The sequence below is a fragment of the Mobula hypostoma genome, chromosome 23 (genome assembly GCF_963921235.1).
Source record: "Mobula hypostoma chromosome 23, sMobHyp1.1, whole genome shotgun sequence".
Classification (NCBI taxonomy): Eukaryota; Metazoa; Chordata; class Chondrichthyes; order Myliobatiformes; family Myliobatidae; genus Mobula; species Mobula hypostoma.
Window position 1 is genome coordinate 55,123,236 of NC_086119.1, and position 13,148 is coordinate 55,136,383.

Genomic DNA, 13,148 nt, shown 5'->3' on the forward strand with positions numbered 1-13,148 from the left:
GGAGGCAGGTATCTCACAACATTAAAGAAGCATCTAGACTAGTAAAGGTAAATACAGGGTCAGCATGCACATGATGGGCTGAAAAGCCTGTTTCAGTGTTGTACAACGGGCAAACATTCCCAGTGGATGGAATTTGCTTGGACACTTAGCATATCTGTGGACAAATTCTGTCCCTTTGTAGGAAAAAATAACATAGAAACATAGAAAACTTACAGCACAGTACAGGCCCTTCAGCCCACAAAGCTGTACCAAACATATCCTTATCTTAGAAATTATCTAGGGTTACCCATAGCCCTCTATTTTTCTGAGCTCCACGTACCTGTCCAGGAGTCTCTTAAAGGACGCCATTGTAACCGTCCCCACCATTGTTGCTGGCACTCACCACTCTCTGTGTAAAATCCATTGTGTTGTTGACAAGTAAGCCCATTGACACCATCCCAGGTTAAGGACCGATAGACAAGCTGTATCCAACACCTAGGAAAATCCTCATAGAGTTCAGCACTTTCCCTTACTTCCCTCCGTTCCTTCAGTCCAGTTTCCTGTTTACGGGGACCTGAATAACAGGAGAGACTTTGCCTCAGGTACAATCTGTCACTCCTCATTGAAGATGTGTGATTGTATTTCTTAATTTGGAAGAATTGACGAGTCCTAGCCAGTGGAGCTCCCAGCAGGGACCATCAGATTCCTTGCTTTTCCAGCTTGAGGTGCTCTGCACCACCCTGCAGGCCATATGAACATTGTACCTGTTGGTCAAGGGCTGAAGCCCCTGCAATATCATACCTGCCATACCATTCTGTAGTATGCAAGGTATTAGGAAGGAAGTATAAAGGCACATAAACAGTAGTGAGCATGAATCCAGACTGCTACGTGGGTTACCTGATGTCAGAATCATGGACCTCTCTTTGGGGCTAGAAAGGAACTTGGAGAAGTGGGGGGGGGTGGTAAGATTAGATTAGATCAGATTAGATTAGATTATGAGGACATGCAGTCCTCTTTTATTGTCATTTAATAATGCATGCATTAAGAAATGATACGATGTTTTTCCAGAATGATATCATGACAAACCGACTTAAAAACTAACAAAAACCACATAATTATAACATATAGTTACAACAGTGCAAAGCGATACCGTAATTTGATAAGAACAGACCATGGCACGGTAAAAGTCTCAAAGTCTCTCGAAAGCCCCATTATCTCACGCAGACGGTGAACCTCCAGCGCAGCAAACTTGCTGATGCAGCATCCTGGAAGCATCCGACCACAGTCCAACTCCGAGTCCATCCAAAAACTCCGAGCCTTCGACCAGCTCTCCGACACCAAGCGCCGAGCACCATCTCTGCCGAGTGCTTCAACCCCGGCCCCGGCAACAGGCAATAGGCAAAGCCGAGGATTTGGGGCCTTCGTCTCCGAAGATTCTCGATGGCACAGTAGCAGCGGCAGCGAAGCGGGCATTTCAGAAGTTACTCCAGGTGTTCCTCCATGCTTCTCACGGCTGTCTCCATCAAATCAGGATTGTGCACGGCCCCCTAGTTACACATATGATATTCATTTGGAACGGCTGCGCGCGCTGCGTCGTGCCGCCATCTTCTCCTCCCTCCCTCAATCAGATCTTGATATGATCCATGACGTACTATCAACAACGTAGATAGGACTGGTGAAGGATGGTGAGCAAGACAGGTCGTGGATTGATGTGGACTAAGTGGATGTTAGTTCATGGGTCACTGACCATACTTCTGGGGTGTTGTTCTATGGGGATGGGTTTCACCTAAATCCCGCTGGGACCACTGTCCTGGAAAATGTGACCTCTGGGGCTGCAGATAAGGTAGACAGTAAACCTCAAAGTTCACAGATGGAGTTGGGAGGCAGTTAGATAAAGAGCACAAGCTAGGCCAGTAAAATAGATCTTGATAACAGTGAGTCAGGGCAGCACAGACCACCTGAGAATAAGACAATACCTTCAGTTGGAGTTGCTTCCAAGAAATAGGAAGTGGTTCATGGGAACATCCTGAAAAATGTGGACCATTCCCATGAATAGGTGAAGGCAGATATTGAAGATGTAATTCATACTACTTTTGAGTGCTAGTCTAGCCTTTGACTGGATGAAGAAAAGGGTATTTGGACAGTACAGCTCAGGAGAGTTAATAATCATAAGTGTTTTATTCTAATCTCAAAACACTAAACTACAAGGTATGAGGAGTGAGCAGCTGTGGTCAACGGGGTGGGAGTGTTGGTGACCAATGATGACTTACAGTTAAACAATTAGTAAACAGTTTTCAAGTAATAGATATCTCCTCAAGGAAAAGAAGAAATCAAGGTGTGTCCATCAAAGGATCAGAGGGAAAGGAATACAGAAGTAAGCCAGCGATGATGACGAGAGCGGATTGTAAGACCTTTAGTGTTGGAGAGGATAAACAATCCTTTGATTGTTTGAATAGGTAAAAGGAAAATATTAATGAAAGTTAATGCCGGCCTCTTGCAAACTGAGATGGGAGAAGTTCGACAGTAGTACAAGTAAATGACAGAGAAATTAAATAATTATTTTGTGTCCTCCTGAAAGAAGACACAGAAACCAGGAACTACAGGAGACCACAGATCTAGCATGTGGCAAGATCAATGACATTACGACCAGCAGAAAGTTAGTGTTGGGAGGTTCAATGGGACTTGCAGGGTGGTAAACTCCAGGATCTGAAAACCTGCTTCTTTGGCTTTTGTGGAAGCAGCTGTATGGGCTTCTCGTTCAATACTCACTTGCTTAGAAGAATGAGTGGAGATCATATTGAATTCTACAGACCTCTTATGGGTCCCAATAAAGTAGATGCAAGGATGATGTCTCCCTGGTGGGGTATCTAGAAACAAGGGTCATAGACTTAAAATAAGGAATTGGTCATTCAAGACAAAAATAAAAAGAAGTTTCTTTACCCAGAGTGAGCCTGTGGAGTTCTCTACCCCGGAGGAAGTGTGGCCCTATCAATGAATCTCTTTCTGACAAATGTTGATAGATTTTTAGAGACTGAAGGGAAATAAAGAACATGAGGTTAGTATGAGATCAGTCCAAGATTTTCTTGAAAGGTGGAGTAGACAGTAAGTGCCAAGTGGCCTATTCCAGATCCTGTGTCTTCTGTTCTTATACTGGCTCTGGGTGGAAGGTTGGAGTGTTAACTTGGGATGTCCCTGAACCTGGGTCTGATCTGTGATGTCATGTAGCTTGGGGTCTGACCTGCGAAGAAATTGGTTGTAGATTCAGACTTTACTGTTATCGGATGTAGGTCTGGCCTGTGATGCCATTGGATCTGGGTCTGACCTGTGATATCATTGAGTCTGGGTCTGATTGGTGATGTCACTGAATGTGGGTTCAAACTGTAATGTTACTGGACGTGGGTCTGACCTGTGATGTCATTGGACATGCCTCTGCCATCAGTTCCTAGTCCAGTTTTATAATGTTTTGGGTTTCACTAGTTGTAATCATCAGCATGGAGCATTCTGGGAGAAACCCATTCCTACACATTCCACCTAAAACACAGGCGCTGATCAGCTAAAGTTTGCAGAGTATGATTATCTAGTCCAGTGCAGTAACCAGCTGTAAAAGATGATGGAAGGAACCATGGAAACGTATGGCACTTTCCTGTCCCAAAAGCACCATTCTACAAAGAGCAGCCAGGCGCCTGTGTCTGGATGTTGTATGGCAACAATTTTAGAAACTAAGTACCACGTGTATTCACTCACACTTATAGTCCGTGAGCCAGGACCCCAAATTTGGGCCACCGGTACCATCTGGGGGGAATAATTCTTATAGTGATTTCTGGCAAGGTATACACCCCTAGTGCTAGAAAATATGTGATAGCATTGCAGTGGTGGTAGCTTTCTGTGAGGGGGACTGGGAGTTGCACCTCCATGCTATGAAAACCATGATCCCATGGTGCTTTGCCTATGATAAGATGAATTATGCCAGGTACCTGTCCCCTTACTTTGCTCAGATGATGAACGTCCCAGAGGAGAATCCTTCTGTGTATGAGGCCTTCAAGACAGGCCAATTCTCAGTACAGCTGTCAATTAACAACCCCTTTGGGCAGATCCCTGTGGACCAGGCTATTGAAGCCACAGTGAACAAAGACACACAGACTCCTGGAGGCACTGCAGTGCATTCCTGGGACCGTTAAGGGGGATGGTGCAAGGCCACAAATCAGAGCTTTGTCATGCAGAGCTACAGCGGCCAAGAATCCAGAAAGATGAGGAAGCAGTTTCAGCAGTGGTTACCCTCATACATGAATGGGTCAACCCACTTGCAGAGAAATGGGACCTCATTAGCATCTCTACGGCAAAGGCAGCCCCCAAGGACATTGCCTCCGACCTGATGAAGGCATATGAGATTGGTGAGCAACCTTCAAGGATGAGAGACTAGAGGAAGACCCACCAGCAAAGAAATTCCGTGACCCAATGAAAACCAACAAGCTGAAAACATTCAGTGATATGTGTAAGAAGAGAGAAGTGAAATCAAATGGGAGGGTGATCATCTTGAAAGCAGACAGGTCTGTGTTTGGAAGCATCATAGTGATGGCACAAGGGTGCAGTCTGTTTATGGAGGATATCCTTTCTCATCCCCTTGGACCATTGCCCTGGGCCCTGTCCACACCAGAAGGATTGCTGAGAAAGACAAATAAAGCTACTTTAGCCACAAACTTGCAGAAAAATGTAGCAGTAGAAGAGCAACTCCCAGAAAACTCTGCTACAGTGGTTGATGGAATGAACTTGGTCCAAAGAGTAAAAGGTGATCAAGTTACTTTCAGAGATGTTGCCACAACAATTCTGGGTATAGCTCTGAGGGAAAGCAGTCAGAGTAGCAGAATAGATGTTGTGTTCGACACATACAAGGAGAACTCTATCAAAAATAGTGAAAGATCTCTATGGGGTAAAGAGACTGGTCATGAGTTGCAAGGTATCACAGGCACACAGATGGTGAGGCAGTGGAGGAGATTCCTGACCAAAGTCAGTAACAAAAATAGTCTCATTAGCTTCATAATCCATGAGTGGAGGAAGACGGAGTACAAAGCAAAGCTACAGGAGAAGATTCTGTATGCAACTGTGAATGACAAATGTTACAGAATCACACCTCAAGACAGTGAGGAGGTGTCAGCTCTTCAGCATCAACAAGAAGCAGATGGCTGCCTACTTCTCCATGCTGCCCATGCCACAAGAAATGCCTTTAGCATTTTGTGACAAGATTGAGGCCTCATTGTTCCAGAAGTGTGGCACTAGAACCCGTACAAGGCTTGTAGACATCAGGAAGGTTGCTGCCACTGTTGGCATGGAGTTTTGTAGGGCTCTCATCGGGTTGCACGCATATACAGGATGTGACACTGTAAGCACTTTTGCAGGCAAAGGGAAGACAAGTGCCCTGAAACTTCTGACCAGCAATAGGGAAACTCAGGACACATTCTTAGAGTTGGGTCAGGAATGGGACCTCTCGCCAGAACTGATGGACAAACTGGAGGCACTTACATGTCTCCTGTATGCCCCAAAAGGATCGACCACCAAGGTCAATGAGCTCAGGTATCACCTTTTCTGTGCCAAAAAAGGTGAAAACGAAAGTCATCAATTCCCACCATGCAAGGACTGCTTAACGAAACATGCACAGCGAGCCAACTACCAGGCTGGTATATGGAGAAGGTGTTTGGAGAAGGACCCACAAGTGCCAAGCCCTGTTGGCAGAGGATGGAAGATGGAGAGAGAAGAGGAAGCTGAACAGTTGGTGGTGCACTGGATGGAAAGCCACCCAGCACCCGATGACATCCTGGATCTACTGGCCTGTAACTGTCCAAAAAAATGTTCACTCTCGAGATGTATGTGTGTTGCAAATGGCCTCAGGTGTACTGACATGTGTAGACTGGCAGACTGTGAGAACCAGGCATCCACCTCAGAGAGTGTGGAAAGTTCAGATGAAGATGTAGAAGATGTGGAAGACTTGGGAAATTATTATGATTATTAATAGGTTATGAAAGTACAGAAAACAAAGTATGGAAAGCAGTCTTTGATTAAATATATTCATTTTACAACCAAATGGGGCCCAGGTTATGGCCATGTGGAACCCCACATTTGAGTTATTGTACTGTAATTCTATATGCTACGACAAAAGCTTAAGATTGTTTTGATTTGATACAACAATATGGAAAATATCATGACATTGGTAAAATTCCAGAAATCTCTCCAAATGAGGTTTTTTACCTTTTGAGGGGTGGGGTAACATTTTCTGCGGTACTGATGTTAATATTGAATATATACAAAAAGTGATTACTTATTTCAATTCCTAAATAAATTCTCTACAAATCCATGTGATTATATGTGTCCTAGGGTTTTTTATTGACTTTTCCAAAATAAACAACAGACAAATATTTTTCTAAAAATGAAATGATTCACTCTACTGAAATTGGGCACTGTACTGCGAGTGCCACCAATGACATAGTTTTCAATGTAGAATTTTGTAACAACATTTGATGAAAAGTGCTTGAACTCAGCTATCATTGTGACAAATTTCAATGTTGAGGGATCACTGATGACAAAATACCACTAAGTTGAATATAGATATTGTACTTTATATTGGCCATTTTTCAGAAATGCTTATTTTAGGGTAGTGTTATAAAATGCATGATAACACACATGAAGCTACCACTGGTGCAATGCTATCACGTATCTTCTAACTCTAGAGATGTATACCTTGCTAAGAATCATAATGAGCATTATTCCCCTCAGATGGTACCGACCAACCCTACTGGCTCACGGACTATAACTGAAAATATCCGAATCAGAATCAGGTTTTAATATCATTGGCTTATGTCATGAAGTATGTTGATTTTCAGAAGGAGTACAGTGCAAGACATGATCAAATAATACAAATTATAATAAGAAATATATATTAAAATTAATTTTAATATCTATTATAAAAAAAGAGCAAAAAAGAAAAATAAATAGTTAGATAGTGTACATGGGTTCATTGTCCACTAAGAAAGCTAATGGCAGTGGGGACGAACCTGTTCCTAAAATGTGGGATGTGAGGCATCACCTCAAACAAATCATACGTATCACCCAGCTCCATTGTATTCCATTACCATGGCCATAGGCAATGCACTGGGAAACACACCAGGTTCAGAAAGCCATAACTTTGAAGACTAATGGCAAATAGAAATGTGGCGAAGATCTCGGTTGCTCACAGTCTCATATCAATGTTGGGAGCCCTCACAATTTGTACAAAAATCAGGTCTCCCAATCAAACTCATCACACAACATGCTGTACCATTTTCCAGATCTGATCCATCCGGTTAGATTATGGTTCTGATCAATCATAGCCAGGGCTTGAAATGCAAAAGTTTGGTAATTGGTACAGAGGAAAGAAGAGTAATTGGAACTAGTGGTAGGAGCAGTTGGAATCTTCCCCAGTAGTGCAGAACTAAACCACACATCACATCACAGAACGACTTTTACCAAAACAGTGCCATGTTCAGGAATGTGTACATGATGTCTGCAGTGTACCCAGATGTGTACCTGGTGTCCACAGTCTCTGCAGGGTATCCAGATGTGTACCTGGAGTCCACTGTATCTGCAGTGTACCCAGATGTATACCTGGTGTCCACAGTCTCTGCAGTGTACCAAGATGTGTACCTGGAGTCCACAGTCTCTGCAGTGTACCAAGATGTGTACCTGGAGTCTACAGTCTCTGCAGAGTATCCAGATGTGTACCTGGAGTCCACAGTCTCTGCAGTGTATCCAGATGTGTACCTGGAGTCCACAGTCTCTGCAGTGTACCCAGATGTGTACCTGGTGTCCACTGTATCTGCAGTGTATCCATTTGTGTAAATGATGTGAAATAGATGCTAAGCTGCATTTGTATTATGTGGCTGATGTTGTAATTAAAGTTTTTAGGACTGTTTCTAAATCTCCAACTGTTTCAATGTTACCATAAAACATCAGAGCAGAATTTGGCCACTCAGCCTGACAAGCCTGCTCTGCCATTCCATCACTGCTGATCCTGGATCCCACTCAACATTTAGTCTGCAATTAACTCCAGCTGTCCAGGCAAAAGGTAGTAATCTCAGGATTTCTGCCTGTGCAACATGACAGTGAGTATAGGAATAGAGTGAGGTGGAGGATAAATGTGTGGCTGAGGGATTGGAGCAGGGGGCAGGGACTCAGATTTCTGGATCATTGGGACCTCTTCTGGGGCAGGAGTGACCTGTATAAAATGGAGGGGTTGCATTTGAATCCCGGGGGACCAATATCCTGACGAGGAGATTTGCTAAGCCTATTGGGGAGAGTTTCAACTAGGATTGCTGGGGGGTAGGAACCAAACTGAAGAGATGGAGGAAGAGGTGGTTGGCTCACAAATAGAGAAATCTTGGAGACGGTGCCAGAGGGAGGACAGGCAGGTGATAGAGAAGGGATGCGCTCAGACCGATGGTTTGAAATGTGTCTATTTTAATGCAAGGAGTACTATGAGCAAAGCGGATAAGCTTAGAGCGTAGATCAGTATTTGGAGCTATGATATTGTGGCCATTAGAGACTTGGATGGCTCAGGGGCAGGAATGGTTACTTCGAGTGCCTGGCTTTAGATGTTTCAGAAAGGATAGGGGTGGGCGTGTGGCACTGTTGATCAGAGATAGTGTCACAGCTGTAGAAAAGGAAGAAGACATGGAGGGATTGCATACAGAGTATCTGTTGGTGCAAGTTAGGACCAGGAAGGGGTCAATAACACTACTGGGTGTTTTTTATAGACTACTCAAAAATAACAGGGACATCAAGGAGCAGATAGGGAGATAGATTCTGGAAAGGTGTAATAACAGGGTTGTTGTGGGAGATTTTAATTTCCCAAATATCGACTGGCATGTCTCTAGAGCATGGGCTTTAGGTGGGGCAGAGTTTGTTAGGTGTGTTCAAGAAGGTTTCTTGACACAATATGTAGATAAGCCTACAAGAGGAGAGGCTGTTCTTGATCTGGTATTGGGAAATGAACCTGGTCAGGTGTCAGGTCTCTCAGTGGGAGAGCATTTTGGAGATAGAGATCACAATTTTATCTCCTTTACCATAGCATCGGAGAGAGACAGGAACAGACAAGTTAGGAAAGCATTGAATTGGAGTAAGGGGAAACATGAGACCATCAGGCAGGAACTTGGAAGCTTAAATTGGGAATAGATGTTCTAAGGGAAATGTATGGAAGAAATGTGGCAAATGTTCAGGTGGTATTTGTGTGGAGTTCTGCACAGGTACCTTCCAATGAGACAGGGAAGTTATGGTAGGGTACAGGAACCATGGTGTACAAAAGCTGTTGTAAATCTCATCAAGAAGAAAAGAAGAGTTTATGAAAGGTTCAGAAAGCTAGGTAATGATAGAGATCCAGAAGATTATAAGGTTAGCAGGAAAGAACTTAAGAAAGAAATTAGGAGAGCCAGAAGGGGCCATGAGAAGGCCTTGGTGGACAGCATTAAGGAAAACCCCAAGGCATTCCACAAGTATGTGAAGAGCAAGAGGATAAGACATGAGAGAATAGGACCAATCAAGTGTGACAGTGGGAAAGTGTGTATGGAACCAGAGGAGATAGCAAAGGTTCTTAATGAGTACTTTGCTTCAGTATTCACGACAGAAAAGGATCTTGGCAATTGTAGGGATGACTTACAGTGGACTGAAAAGCTTGAGCATGTAGATATTAAGAAAAAGGATGTGCTGGAGTTTTTGGCAAGCACCAAGTTGGATAAGTCTCCGGGACCGGACAAGATTTACCCCAGGCTACTGTGGGAGGTGAGGGATTAGATTGCTGACTCTCTGGCAATGACCTTTGCATCATCAATGAGGACCGGAGAGGTTCCAGAGGATTGGAGGGTTGCGGATGTTGTTTCATTATTCAAGAAAGGGAGTAGAGATAGCCCAGGAAACTATAGACCAGTGAGTCTTACTTCAGTGGTTAGTAAGTTAGAAACATAGAAACATAGAAAATAGGTGCAGGAGTAGGCCATTCGGCCCTTCGAGCCTGCACCGCCATTTATTATGATCATGGCTGATCATCCAACTCAGAACCCAGCCTTCCCTCCATACCCCCTGACCCCTGTAGCCACAAGGGCCATATCTAACTCCCTCTTAAACATAGCCAATGAACTGGCCTCAACAGTTTGCTGTGGCAGAGAATTCCACAGATTCACCACTCTCTGTGTGAAGAAGTTTTTCCTAATCTCGGTCCTAAAAGGCTTCCCCTCCATCCTCAAACTGTGACCCCTCGTTCTGGACCTCCCCAACATCGGGAACAATCTTCCCGCATCTAGCCTGTCCAATCCCTTTAGGATCTTATACATTTCAATCAGATTCCCCCTCAATCTTCTAAATTCCAACGAGTACAAGCCCAGTTCATCCAGTCTTTCTTCATATGAAAGACCTGCCATCCCAGGAATCAATCTGGTGAACCTTCTTTGTACTCCCTCTATGGCAAAGATGTCTTTCCTCAGATTAGGGGACCAAAACTGCACACAATACTCCAGGTGTGGTCTCACCAAGGCCTTGTACAACTGCAGTAGTACCTCCCTGCTCCTGTACTCGAATCCTCTCGCTATAAATGCCAGCATATCGTTCGCCTTTTTCACCGCCTGCTGTACCTGCATGCCCACTTTCAATGACTGGTGTATAATGACACCCAGGTCTCGTTGCACCTCCCCTTTTCCTAATCGGCCACCATTCAGATAATAATCTGTTTTCCTATTTTTGCCACCAAAGTGGATAACTTCACATTTATCCACATTAAATTGCATCTGCCATGAGTTTGCCCACTCACCCAACCTATCCAAGTCACCCTGCATCCTCTTAGCATCCTCCTCACTGCTAACACTGCCACCCAGCTTCGTGTCATCTGCAAACTTGGAGATGCTGCATTTAATTCCCTCATCCAAGTCATTAATATATATTGTAAACAACTGGGGTCCCAGCACTGAGCCTTGCGGTACCCCACTAGTCACCGCCTGCCATTCTGAAAAGGTCCTGTTTATTCCCACTCTTTGCTTCCTGTCTGCTAACCAATTCTCCACCCACACCAATACCTTACCCCCAATACCGTGTGCTTTAAGTTTGCACACTAATCTCCTGTGTGGGACCTTGTCAAAAGCCTTTTGAAAATCCAAATATACCACATCCACTGGTTCTCCCCTATCCACTCTACTAGTTACATCCTCAAAAAATTCTATGAGATTCGTCAGACATGATTTTCCTTTCACAAATCCATGCTGACTTTGTCCGATCATTTCACCACTTTCCAAATGTGCTGTTATCACACCCTTGATAACTGACTCCAGCAGTTTCCCCACCACCAACGTTAGGCTAACCGGCCTATAATTCCCCGGTTTCTCTCTCCCTCCTTTTTTAAAAAGTGGGGTTACATTAGCCACCCTCCAATCCTCAGGAGCTAGTCCAGAATCTAACGAGTTTAGAAAAATTATCACTAATGCATCCACTATTTCTTGGGCTACTTCCTTAAGCACTCTAGGATGCAGACCATCTGGCCCTGGGAATTTATCTGCCTTCAATCCCTTCAATTTACCTAACACCACTTCCTTACTAACATGTATTTCACTCAGTTCCTCCATCTCACTGGACCCTCTGTCCCTTACTATTTCTGGAAGATTATTTATGTCCTCCTTAGTGAAGACAGAACCAAAGTAATTATTCAATTGGTCTGCCATGTCCTTGCTCCCCATAATCAATTCACCTGTTTCTGTCTGCAGGGGACCTACATTTGTCTTTATCAGTCTTTTCCTTTTTACATATCTATAAAAGCTTTTACAGTCCGTTTTTATGTTCTCTGCCAGTTTTCTCTCATAATCTTTTTTCCCCTTCCTAATTAAGCCCTTTGTCCTCCTCTGCTGAACTCTGAATTTCTCCCAGTCCTCAGGTGAGCCACTTTCTCTGGCTAATTTGTATGCTACTTCTTTGGAATTGATACTATCCCTAATTTCCCTTGTCAGCCACGGGTGCACTACCTTCCTTGATTTATTCTTTTGCCAAACTGGGATGAACAATTGTTGTAGTTCATCCATGCAACCTTTAAATGCTTGCCATTGCATATCCACTGTCAATCCTTTAAGTGTCATTTGCCAGTCTGTCTTAGCTAATTCACGTCTCATACCTTCAAAGTTACCCCTCTTTAAGTTCAGAACCTTTGTTTCTGAATTAACTATGTCACTCTCCATGTTAATGAAGAATTCCACAATATTATGGTCACTCTTACCCAAGGGGCCTCTCACGAGAAGATTGCTAATTAACCCTTCCTCATTGCTCAAAACCCAGTCCAGAATAGCCTGCTCTCTAGTTGGTCCCTCAACGTGTTGGTTCAAAAAACCATCCCGCATACATTCCAAGAAATCCTCTTCCTCAGCACCTTTACCAATTTGGTTCACCCAGTCTACATGTAGATTGAAGTCACCCATTATAACTGCTGTTCCTTTATTGCACACATTTCTAATTTCCTGTTTAATACCATCTCCGACCTCACTACTACTGTTAGGTGGCCTGTACACAATTCCCACCAGCGTCTTCTGCCCCTTAGTGTTACGCAGCTCTACCCATATCGATTCCACATCTTCCCGGCTTATGTCCTTCCTTTCTATTGCGTTAATCTCTTTTTTAACCAGCAACGCCACCCCACCTCCCCTTCCTTCATGTCTATCCCTCCTGAATATTGAATATCCCTGAATGTTGAGCTCCCATCCCTGGTCACCCTGGAGCCATGTCTCTGTGATCCCAACTATATCATAATCATTAATAACAATCTGCACTTTCAATTCATCCACCTTATTACGAATGCTCCTTGCATTGACACATAAAGCCTTCAGGCGCTCTTTTACAACTCTCTTAGCCCTTGTACAATTATGTTGAAAAGTGGCCCTTTTTAATGCTTGCCCTGGATTTGTCGGCCTGCCACTTTTACTTTTCTCCTTTGTACTTTTTGCTTCTACGCTCACTTTACACCCCTCTGTCTCTCTGCACTGGTTCCCATCCCCCTGTTGTGAACTAACCTCCTCACGCCTAGCCTCTTTAATTTGATTCCCACCCCCCAACCATTCTAGTTTAAAGTCACCTCAGTAGCCCTCGCTAATCTCCCTGCCAGGATATTGGTCCCCCTAGGATTC